This window comes from Balaenoptera borealis, assembly GCF_965194805.1.
Source record: "Balaenoptera borealis genome assembly, chromosome: 14".
Taxonomy (NCBI): Eukaryota; Metazoa; Chordata; class Mammalia; order Artiodactyla; family Balaenopteridae; genus Balaenoptera; species Balaenoptera borealis.
The window spans coordinates 88,432,945-88,443,034 of NC_138875.1; the positions used below are offsets into that span (position 1 = coordinate 88,432,945).

Here is a 10,090-nt window from a genome sequence, read left to right on the forward strand (position 1 = left end):
CCTGATCTCCTTCTACGCTTTTCTCCGTGCTCATGTGATCATAAACACAGACACATCAAGAGTGTCTGTGTGTGTGTTTATATATAAACACACACACAGAAGGATTTTTCTGTCCTGGTTTGTTTTGCAGAGATGAGGTACACATTTCCGCCTTTTCCCTCCTCTCACCTTGCGATGCTTCATGAATATCCCTGACTGGTGGGCATTTGGGAAATGAAGCTACGTCAGTGTGGGGTGCGAAGGAACCGCAAGTGAAGAGGGGTCTGGTCTGCAGCATGGTCGGTGTTTAGGTCAATAGGAGTAATAACATGAGAGTGGAGAGACCAGCGAACATCAGCGTCTGTGCTGATTGACGTTCAAGGAATGAAAAAGCAACAGCCCAGAGAAGGGCAGTGATGTGCCCAACAGAAGCCCAGGAACAGCACGAGGAAGGGAAGATACGTAACAGGGACAAGCACTTGCACCATCCAAGTAACCATCACCACAGAGTCCTTACGATACACATTCATCCACACTTGAACGTCCTTGAAATACAGATGAGCCACGGAGTCGATGGCACGGCACCGATTAGTTGGCAGAGGTTTTCTCACTTGTGGTCCACGAAGTGATGGTGTCTTAGATTCGACAACATACAGTGTTTTCCATAACCACCTAATGATGCATTCAACAAAGATGTATTGGCCTTTTTCTAGGTACCATTCCAGTATTGGGGACGTGGCAACAAATAGAACATGTCCCCTGCCCTCCCGGAGTCTGGCATGGAGGGAACAGACAATAACAGATAAGCATATTACAGGTGGTGACGAGGACCGCCAAGGAAATGCAACAGGTGCTGTGCTAGGGCGTGGCCTGGGCGTAAAGGGTGACTCTGGATAGGGTGGTCTCCGAGGAGGAGACATTTGGGCCAGCTGGTGGCAGGGAAAATAATGACTATCAATGCCTGCTATTGACTGTGTATCCCTGATTTTCACAGTGCTCTCTCCAGCCCCCCATCCTAACCAGGCTGACACTAGGGTACCCCCACCCTGTACTTCCAGGGTGGCTCCTACCCTGAACTGCAGCCCTGCTTGTGCTTTCCCCAAAGCTCCTGAGGCCACAGAGGCTAGGCACTCCCCCTGACAGGGCGGGGATGCTGAGATTTAAAGCATCATTAAAGAAAGCTCATTTATTGAATTTCCAGTGCAGCCTGTCTGACCTCCAGGGCACAGTTCCAGCTAATGGATTCCGGTGCAGAGCTAAAAATAATGTTATATGGGCAACCAGCGGGGCCCTGCTTCCCCTGCTGACCAAAGGAGTTCTAGTACGTGGAAAGCAACCTCACGTAAGCAACAGTCATTTTTCCCTGTGCAACGGCTCCCCTCAGCACAAAGCTTTCTCCCTACTGAATTTACTATTGATTCCACAGCTCTGAGTCCTCGAGAGGGCTAAGTTCTTTAATAACAGCCTGAAGTGTTTAAAGAGCCCATGAGATTCATTCCCACTGTGCAGCAGCCCCTCGCCCAGGGGGAAAATGGGCAAATGTTTTCCCAAGGAGGGAAGAGAGCTGCTCATTTTTGCTTCTCCTATCAGACAGGCTCTGGAAGAAAAGCCAAAAGGTCTTTATCCTCAAGAGCCCTTTGGTTCTAAGAATGAAAGAAAGTCAAGGACAGCAGAGGAGTCCTGGGCATCAGGCTAGGCTGAGTGACACTGCCCAGTTGTGCCCCAGTTCTGGGCTGGGGGTCTCCAGTGTAAAGCAAGGAAGTTCCTTCCATGAAAGTTCCTTCTAGTGCCAAAATTCCCTCCAACAGTTGAAATAGCGTGTCTAAGAGCTTGCACTCTGCCACAGACAAGTTCTTCAAGCCTCAGTTTATTCATTTGCAAAATGGGCAAGACTCATACCAACCTCGTAAGATTGTTGCACGTTTTAACATAGTTATAAAAGTAAAGCATGTAGGACGATGCGTTCGGTTAGCTCTTCTTACTATCCAGGTAGACCTAGAGCAGGTGTTCTCTCCCTGGGGTGATGGTATCTCTGCCAGGGGACATTTGGCAATGTCTGGAGACATTTGCGGTTGTCACCCTCAGAGAGAGGGTGAGACAGGCCACACAGGTGGCTCATGGCTACCCTGTTGGACAGCGCACAGGTAGGTCATTGGATGCACAGGTGTAGGACATTTCCATCATCACAGACGTTCTTTGGGAAGCAAAGACCCAGAGTCTGCAACGGGTAGGAACTAAGCCACGCGTTCGCCCCTAGGTTGATAGGCGGAAATGAATGCTTGGGACTGGCCAAGAAAGAACAGGTTGTTCTGACCCTCTGTCTTAAGCTGCCAAGAATACTGTGCTCTGATAAAAGACTTTTGCAAAAGATAAGACCGTTTATTTATGAGTCAGATTTTACTTGAGCCACGGGAGGCTCCATCTGGATTTGTTTAACTGAGAACAGAGGTTTTGAAGCCCCAGGGATCCTGCAGCTGGGTGTGGATGGCTCTTGCATTTGAAGAAAAGTTTCTGGCCAGCTCCATGAAGCACAGGGTAGAGAAGTCCAGACTGGAATCGCATATCTGGTTGGCCTTGGGACAGATTTAGATCTGGAAAACAGTTCTCCTCCTGCCTTAGCTTTTTCTCCTGCCAGATATTAACATTTCTGCCCTGCTTTGACCTCTCACCTGAAATCCATCTGAGAACAAGGATTTGGTCTCAGGCAAAAAAATTTTTTTCTCCGGGAGGAGAGGGGTCCTGTGATCGGCGGAGGGAGGTCCGAGAGGGAGGGGATGTGTGTTTGCGTGTGGCCGAGTCAGTTCGCTGTGCGGCAGAAACTAACACCACACCGTAAAGCGACTCTACTCCAATAAAAAATAGTAAAATAAAATGACAGATTACTCAGCAAAAAGCACTAGGATAATTGACAAGGAAATTGACAAATTGACACCTTAGTGTGTGATTCCAAATCAGAAAAGGAAAATGAAGAGGAGAAAATACCTGACATGTAACAATGTAACAGACTTAACTCCAAAACTCAATCTCATTAGCCTTCCAGCTTCATCAGATCCCCTGAGCTCTGGAGGGAAGACAGGTGTGGTGGTGGCCAGCAGGTCTCATCCTGGGGCTCCAGCGACATCCCTCCCCAAACTCCCGAATTGACCCACGTAGCTGGATCATTCCCATCCTTGCTGCCTGGTTTCCTCTATAATTAAGCCCTTTCCTCCTCACTCCAGTGTTCAGGTGGCCGTGGCTGCTTTTGAAATAAGGCTTCCGTGCTGTGGGAAAGCTCTTGCGAGGCTGGAGTTTCAAAGAGAAGCTGTGAGGCACCTAGTCCGCTCAGCAGGACAGCTCCAGGCCTTGTGTCCTGGGTCCCAGGACGTTAGGATCTCAAGTGACATCTTTAGGGAGAAAGCCAGGCTGATGGTGCAGCGGGTGGTCCAGGGCACAAGCTACTGGAGAGAGCTGTGCACACACAGGAGGACCAGAGCTGTTTAAGGCTGTCATTCTGGAAGCTTCTACCCCATTCTCCTCTTCAAGACAGAAAAAATCAAAGCCCCTTGTCTACACACTTCTGGGGGCTAATATGTTCCACTTGCCCAGCCCTCCACAGATTCCCTGTCTGCCTGCTGTGCGCCAGGCCCTGGGGCTAATTCCGGTATTTGTGGGTTTTCCAGTGTAATTCTCCTGTAAGAGCAAATCTGGGATGCTCTTCTCTCCCTGCCCGACACACCCCAGCCAGCTTCTCTGACCTTGTATCTGCCAACCTTCCTTCTGCTTCTACAGCAGGTCAAAATATTCCTACGTTAGGGTCTTTGCATAGTATAAGAGAGCAGTAAAGGATCAGGGCTTACTGTACTGGACACTTGAAATTTGGGAGGGGAATAGATTCTAAATTAAATCTTCTCAACAGGTACACACAGACAATGGTAACTATGTCAGGAGATGGATAAGTTGTTTAGCTTGATTGTGGTGATCTTTTCACAGTGGATACATGTATCAAAACATCAAGTTGTGCATCTTAAATAGATACACTTTGATATGTCAAAGATATCTCAATAAAGGTGTTTTTAAAAAATCAAAGAAAGATTTTTTTTCTTCCAAAAAATTATGTTGCGTCTAATTTTCCTTTTAGCAGTATGTGCTGAGATGATGCAGATGAGGCCCTGATCTCCTACAAGTTATTGGGCATAATTATATGAGAGAAACTTTTAAAAAGAGAAGGAAAGAAAGACAGTTTAATAAAATTCTTGTCTATTACTATCTGGGAATTGCAAGAGGTCACAGAGAGAAAGAAGGCTTGATCACAGACCTCAAGGACTTTCTTTTTAATTCCAAAATGAAAGAACTGAAATAACTTTCCACCAATTAAATTGGCAAAGTTTTTTTTAAAGGGAACGTTTCTGGAGCTAGAGAACTGCTTTCAGATCCAAGTCCAACCCAACTGGCTGTGTGAGCTTGGACAAGTTAGCCAACCTCTCTGTGCCTCAGTTCCCTACCCCACCCCCCCGGTAAAATGGTTTAGTGAAGACAAAAGGAGTCAGTACCTATGTCCTCTTAGCACAGAGTCTGGCATACAGCAGGTACTTAATAAATACTAGATAAGGAAGATAAGAACACCTTCCTGGAAATTTCTTCCCCCCAAATATCTCAGAGCCGCCACCTTCCTGATAGGAGGATCTGTCTAGACATCACTTCTCCTGCTTGTTCCCTTATTTTATTTTTCTCGTGGCATTTATTGCCCACATTTACCTTATTGTTGACCTGTTACCGTCTATCCCCACACTCCCCAAAACGGAACTTCCTTAACGAAGTCTCCTTATCACTCACTTCTGCATCTCCGGTGCCCAGAAAAACGCCTGGTGCAAAATAGCAATGCAGGAAGTATTTATAGAAAGAAGGAATCCTCGTTTGCTAGATGAGGTATAGTGAGGGGTCAGGCACGACTCAAATGCAAGCCTGGCCGCACGTGTGGAGCCTCCAGCGAGGAAATCCGCTTTCCTCTGGGCCTGACCACCCTGGCGAGAGTCCTGCTGTCCAGTTGGCCCTCATGGGCCAGACCCCCACGTCTGACCTAGAGCGTCATCAGCTCCTGGGTGGACCAGAGCCCTGAGCTGAGAACCACTCGGCATCTCCAAGTCCTGGCAGCATTTTGCATTGTCAGCTGGATAAAGTGTGATTTATCACAGAACAGATTTCTGTTTGGCCACCCGTGAGTGAGAGGCAAGAAGCAAAGAGGAGGAAAGCAGAGACATTGTCTCAGAAATACTGCTTAGCCCTGCCTTCCCTCCCTTTTTCCTTTTCTTCTTTTCCAGAGATGTCTGAAAAGTAGCTGTCAGACACTTTAGTAGTGAAGGAACTGCTGAAATGGCAACAGATCTCCTGCAAACGTAAAACTTCCTGACAGCTGCGGGGGGAGTGCAAATTGTGGGTGAGATGCTAGATAAGCCAGAAGTTCTTTGGGAGAACAGGACACAGAGAAAGGAAAGCGTTCTCCCAGCCCAAAGCTGGGACCAGGCGGAAGTCACCGCCCCTGGATGAGAAGCCCTGACTCGGAGAATTCCCGAAACCGCGGGCCCTTCCTGAACCTGAGAGCAGGGCTCTCCCAATCCTGCTTTCCTCCCAGCCCTGCCGTGTCCTCCCCACTGCCTAAGGAGGAGAGAAAGGAGGTAGTGTAAAGGGGGAATGGAGTGGGGAGGACAGGAGAGGGAATATGAGCCCTCCTGAGAGGTACAGCCAGTGTCCTCTTCACCCCAGCTCTTAGCAGAATAACTCGGTCAGCTCTGCTGTGTAACAAATGACCCCAACATTCAGTTGTTGAAGGCGATGATCATGTCCTCTTGCTTATGCGTTTGCAGGTCGTCTGGTGGTCTGCGGGCCTGGCTGGGGTGGACCCCCTCCCTGCAGGTCGGGCTATGATCTGTCCAGGTGCCTAATTCCAGGGGTGGGCTGAGAGGTCTCAGCTACTTTAAGTTCCTCTGGTGGCAAAGTTCACAAGGGCTGGCAGAAATACACGACAGGTCTTCAGCCTGAGCTAGGAGAGAGGTTGGTCGTCACCTTTCTCTGCATTCTCTTGGCCACAGCTGGTCACATGGCCCAGTTTGCCATCAATAGGAAACAGAGTCATTCTCCCACCATAGAAGAAAAGGGGTAAGAATCAAAGCCAACAACTCAGTTAGCACCGAACCAGTGGGCACCATGGTTAAGAGCAGAGCTCTGGGGTCGATGGTGTTTAAGTTCTGACTCACTGACCACCAGCTGTGTGACCTCGGGCAAGTTACATCACCTCTCTGTCTTTTGTTTCCTCATTTGAAATATGGATGTGATTTTAAAAATGTAGCCCTGTCATATGTTCACGGTGAGGATTCAGTGAATGATCCATGTTACCTCTTAGAATGGTTCCTGCTTTACTGCAAGCCCTCAGAGAACATTGGTCGCTGTTATAAAACATGCAGTCACCAGTGAGGGTCCATCTCCTCGTGCATGTTCCCACGTGTGAGCGGTGGGTGGGTGAGGGTCAGGTGCAAGGTGGGAGGAGCAGCCCTGAGTGTCCCCTGAGGGAGAGAGTGGGAAGCCAGGTACCTGAGCGCCTTTTCCCCACCGAGGGCACATGCCATGGTTGCCTTGGCAACACTCTGCCCTGGGAATGTTGAAATGGTTTCTGGCCATTTAATTCTCCATTGAGAGAACCTCCTGTTGTTCGCCAGTAGTTTGCATGAAGAAATAGCCTGCCGAACAGTCTCCAGGGGCGCGGTCTGCAGCCTGCCCCGGCAAGGAATGCTCAGCCTGGCTCTTGGTGGGTGGAGGGCTCACACTTGGCATACTGCCAGTGGGGACATTGTGCAAAAGTTAAAATTAAGAAAATAATAGCAAAATAAGTAAATACATCTGGGCAGTTAGCTATGACGGGTGGTGAGATGGGGAAAGATGGGAGAAAGCAGGACGGAAGGGGAGGGAGTCTGCTGCGGGATATGGGCACCTTTGAGGCTGGCTTTCAGTACCTCCGAGGACAGCTGCAGCCCACTGTCCCTCCCAGCAGCGCCCCCCAGACTCCCCAGTCTGGTCTCTGAGACCAGCAAGACATCACGGTAGAAAACTCAAATGCTTTCAGGCTTCAGGCTGCTAACAAAATTGAATGCAATGGTTTTCCAATGCTGGTAACTAATTTGCTGTTTTAAAAACAGCATGCAGGTCAAGTGGGACCCACAAGCTCTGATTGATTGATTGATTCATTCATTTTTCAACATATATTTCATGAGCACCTGTTATGTGCCAGGGACCATTTCAGGCACTAGGGGTTACAACAGTGAACAAAACAGACAAAAATCCCTGTCATCCTAGGACTTTATGTTCTGGTGAGGGAAGACAAATAAAAACCAAAATAAAAAGGTAAAATGTATAGTGTATGAGATGGCAGTAACTGATAAGAGAAAAATAAAGCAAAGAAGAGGGTCAGGTGTCTTGGAAGAGTTGCAGTTTTACATAAAAATGTCTGAGAAAGGATCTCTGAGAATTTACAGACAGGCTTTCCCGACCGCGGCACTGTCGACATTTGGGATCCGCTGATTCTATTTGTGGGGCTGTCCTGCAGGATAGTGTAGGGTGTTGGGCGGCACCCTTTGCCTCTGCCCTTAGATGCCAGTTGCCCTTCTTCAAATTGTGACAACCTCCTTCCCTAGCTGTGACAACCAAAAAGATCTCCAAAGATTGTCCAATGTCCCCTGGAGGACACAGTGGTCCCAGTTGAGAACCATTAGATTAAAGACCTAAAGGAAACAAGACAGGGATGTCCACTCTCGCCACTTTTATTCAACATAGTTTTGGAAGTCGTAGGCACAGCAATCAGAGAAGAAAAAGAAGTAAAAGGAATCCAGCTCTGCAGCATAATTTAAGCACCGTAGGAGCTGTAGTTGTCACGCTATACGAGATGGGTTTTCCTGAAGCTGCCCGTTCTTTTAGAACTCATCAAATTGAGGCTGCTCCAACCAGCTCTGCAGTTGATGGATTTAAGGCAAATCTAGTCTTTAAGGGGATTGAGAAGAAGCTTGAAGAGGAAGCGGGGGAGCAGTTTGTGAAGAAAATCGGTGGTATTTTTGCCTTCAAGGTGAAGGATGGCCCTGGAGGTAAAGAAGCCACCTGGGTGGTGGACGTGAAGAATGGCAAAGGATCAGAGCTCCCTAACTCAGATAAGAAGGCCGATTGCACAATTACAATGGCTGACTCGGACTCACTGGCTTTGATGGTAAAATGAATCCTCAGTCGTCCTTCTTTCAAGGCAAATTGAAAATCACTGGCAACATGGGTCTGGCTACGAAGTTACAAAATCTTCAGCTTCAGCCAGGCAAAGCTAAGCTGTGAAGAACTCCCTCTGCCTACCTTTGAAAATCAAGATGAGATATATAGATATATATCCATATACTTCATTGTCAGAACTTAGATTGAAAGTACACATTGGCAAATAGCATGCGATTTGTTTTTAAATGGGTGTGACCAATCCTGTTTTAGAACCTGATGGTGTACTACTGCTTTGCTGAATTGCATACAACTGTGCATTATAAAGTTAATATGGTAATTATGGTTTGGGGTAAAATTGAGTTTTAGAATAAAATTAGGAATAGCAAAATCCCAAAATGTAAACAAAAGCTCTTATTTTGCTTATAAAGTGTATTTGAGAATTATTCTGCTGAAGATTCAATTTAAGTTTTCCTTGGGAGAACTAGGGAAGAAACAGAACACCAGTAGCTGGCCAGTAATTAGTGTTGTGCACTTAATGACCTTAATCTATTTTCCATTGACAATTTTTAAAATTCTGTACTGGGATTTTAAAAAAAAAAAAAAAACTTTAAAGTTTTGCATTTCATGCCATCAAAACGGTATTTTCTTCCCAAATCAAAGAAATATGATCAAGGCTTGGGAGAAAAAATCTCTAGCTGAACACAGGCCTATTTTTTAAAACAAAAATATTTTTTAAGTGAGTTTCCTTCTTGAAAACAAATCAATGTATTAGAATCATAAAACACTGTTGTTAAAAATAATTGAACAAATAAAGTTTGCTTTGAGATGCACAGTTTTCAAATTATAATCTCGGATTAATTTAATTAAATTTGTAAAGCTCTCCTTCCTTTGTTATAATTTTCCTTTTTCATATGTTTAGTTTAACTAGCCACATTTAATTTACCTTCCTAGTTTTTTTTCTTTAATTCAACTTAAAGGAATATTACTTTTTATTCCTTTTTTTTTTTTTAAGGTAAATTTCATATCAGACTTTGGCATATGATGTGTTTTCCCTACTTTTACCTTCCTACTTTTTCTAATGCTAATGTTATTTCTAATAACTCGGTAAGATATGGAGTAAAATAATGTTTTTGGAAGAATGTTTAATAGAAAATTAAAATAGCTCTTCCTCAAAAAAAAAAGGAATCCAAATTGGAAACGGAGGAAAACTGTCACTGTTTGCAGATGGCATGATACTATTCATAGAAAACTCTAAAGACACTACCAGAAAACTACTGGAGCTCATCAATGAATTCAGTGAGGTTGCAGGATACAAAATTAATGCACAGAACTCTGTTGCATTTCTATACACTAACAACAAAGAAACTTATATACAAAACAGAAATAGACCCACAGACATAGAAAACAAACTTACGGTTACCAAAGGGGAAGGGCAGGAGGGAGAGAGATAAATTAAGAGTTTGGGATGAACAGATATTCAGTACTATATATAAAATAGATAACCAACAAGGACCTACTATACTCAATATTTTGTAATAACCTATAAGGGAAAAGAATCTGAAAAAGAGTGTATGTATATAACTGAATCACTTTGCCATCCCCCTGAAACTAACACAACATTGGAAATCAACTATACTTCAACTAAAAAAAAAAAAGCCCTAAAGGAGATGAGGAGCAAATCATTGCAGACACCTAGGGAGGATGCTTCAGATGGAGAGTAAGCAAGTGCAAAGGCCCTGCGGCAGGAGCGTGTCTGGGGTGTTCAAGGACCAGCCAGGGGCAGAGTGAGCAAGGCGAGGGTTAGTGGGAGACACCTAGGAGAGACATCAAGGGCCACATCAGGGAGGAGCTTGGACTCATTCAAGGGTTTCTCCTGAGTTTAAAAGGGGGCCAC

At 45.6% G+C, this 10,090-nt stretch overlaps 2 protein-coding genes and 1 pseudogene across 6 annotated transcripts in view; 2 read left to right on the forward strand and 1 right to left on the reverse strand.

Moving 5' to 3' along the window:
* The window catches only part of TMEM132C (transmembrane protein 132C), a 382,337-nt gene that overhangs the window by 354,261 nt on the left and 17,986 nt on the right, over positions 1 to 10,090 (forward strand). The gene's annotated exons all lie outside the window — the stretch shown is intronic.
* The window catches only part of SLC15A4 (solute carrier family 15 member 4), a 186,708-nt gene that overhangs the window by 68,888 nt on the left and 107,730 nt on the right, over positions 1 to 10,090 (reverse strand). The window lies entirely within an intron of this gene.
* On the forward strand, positions 4,583 to 9,856 carry LOC309610391 (sterol carrier protein 2 pseudogene; annotated as a pseudogene). The gene has a single exon. The product of its transcript is annotated as a sterol carrier protein 2 pseudogene (transcript).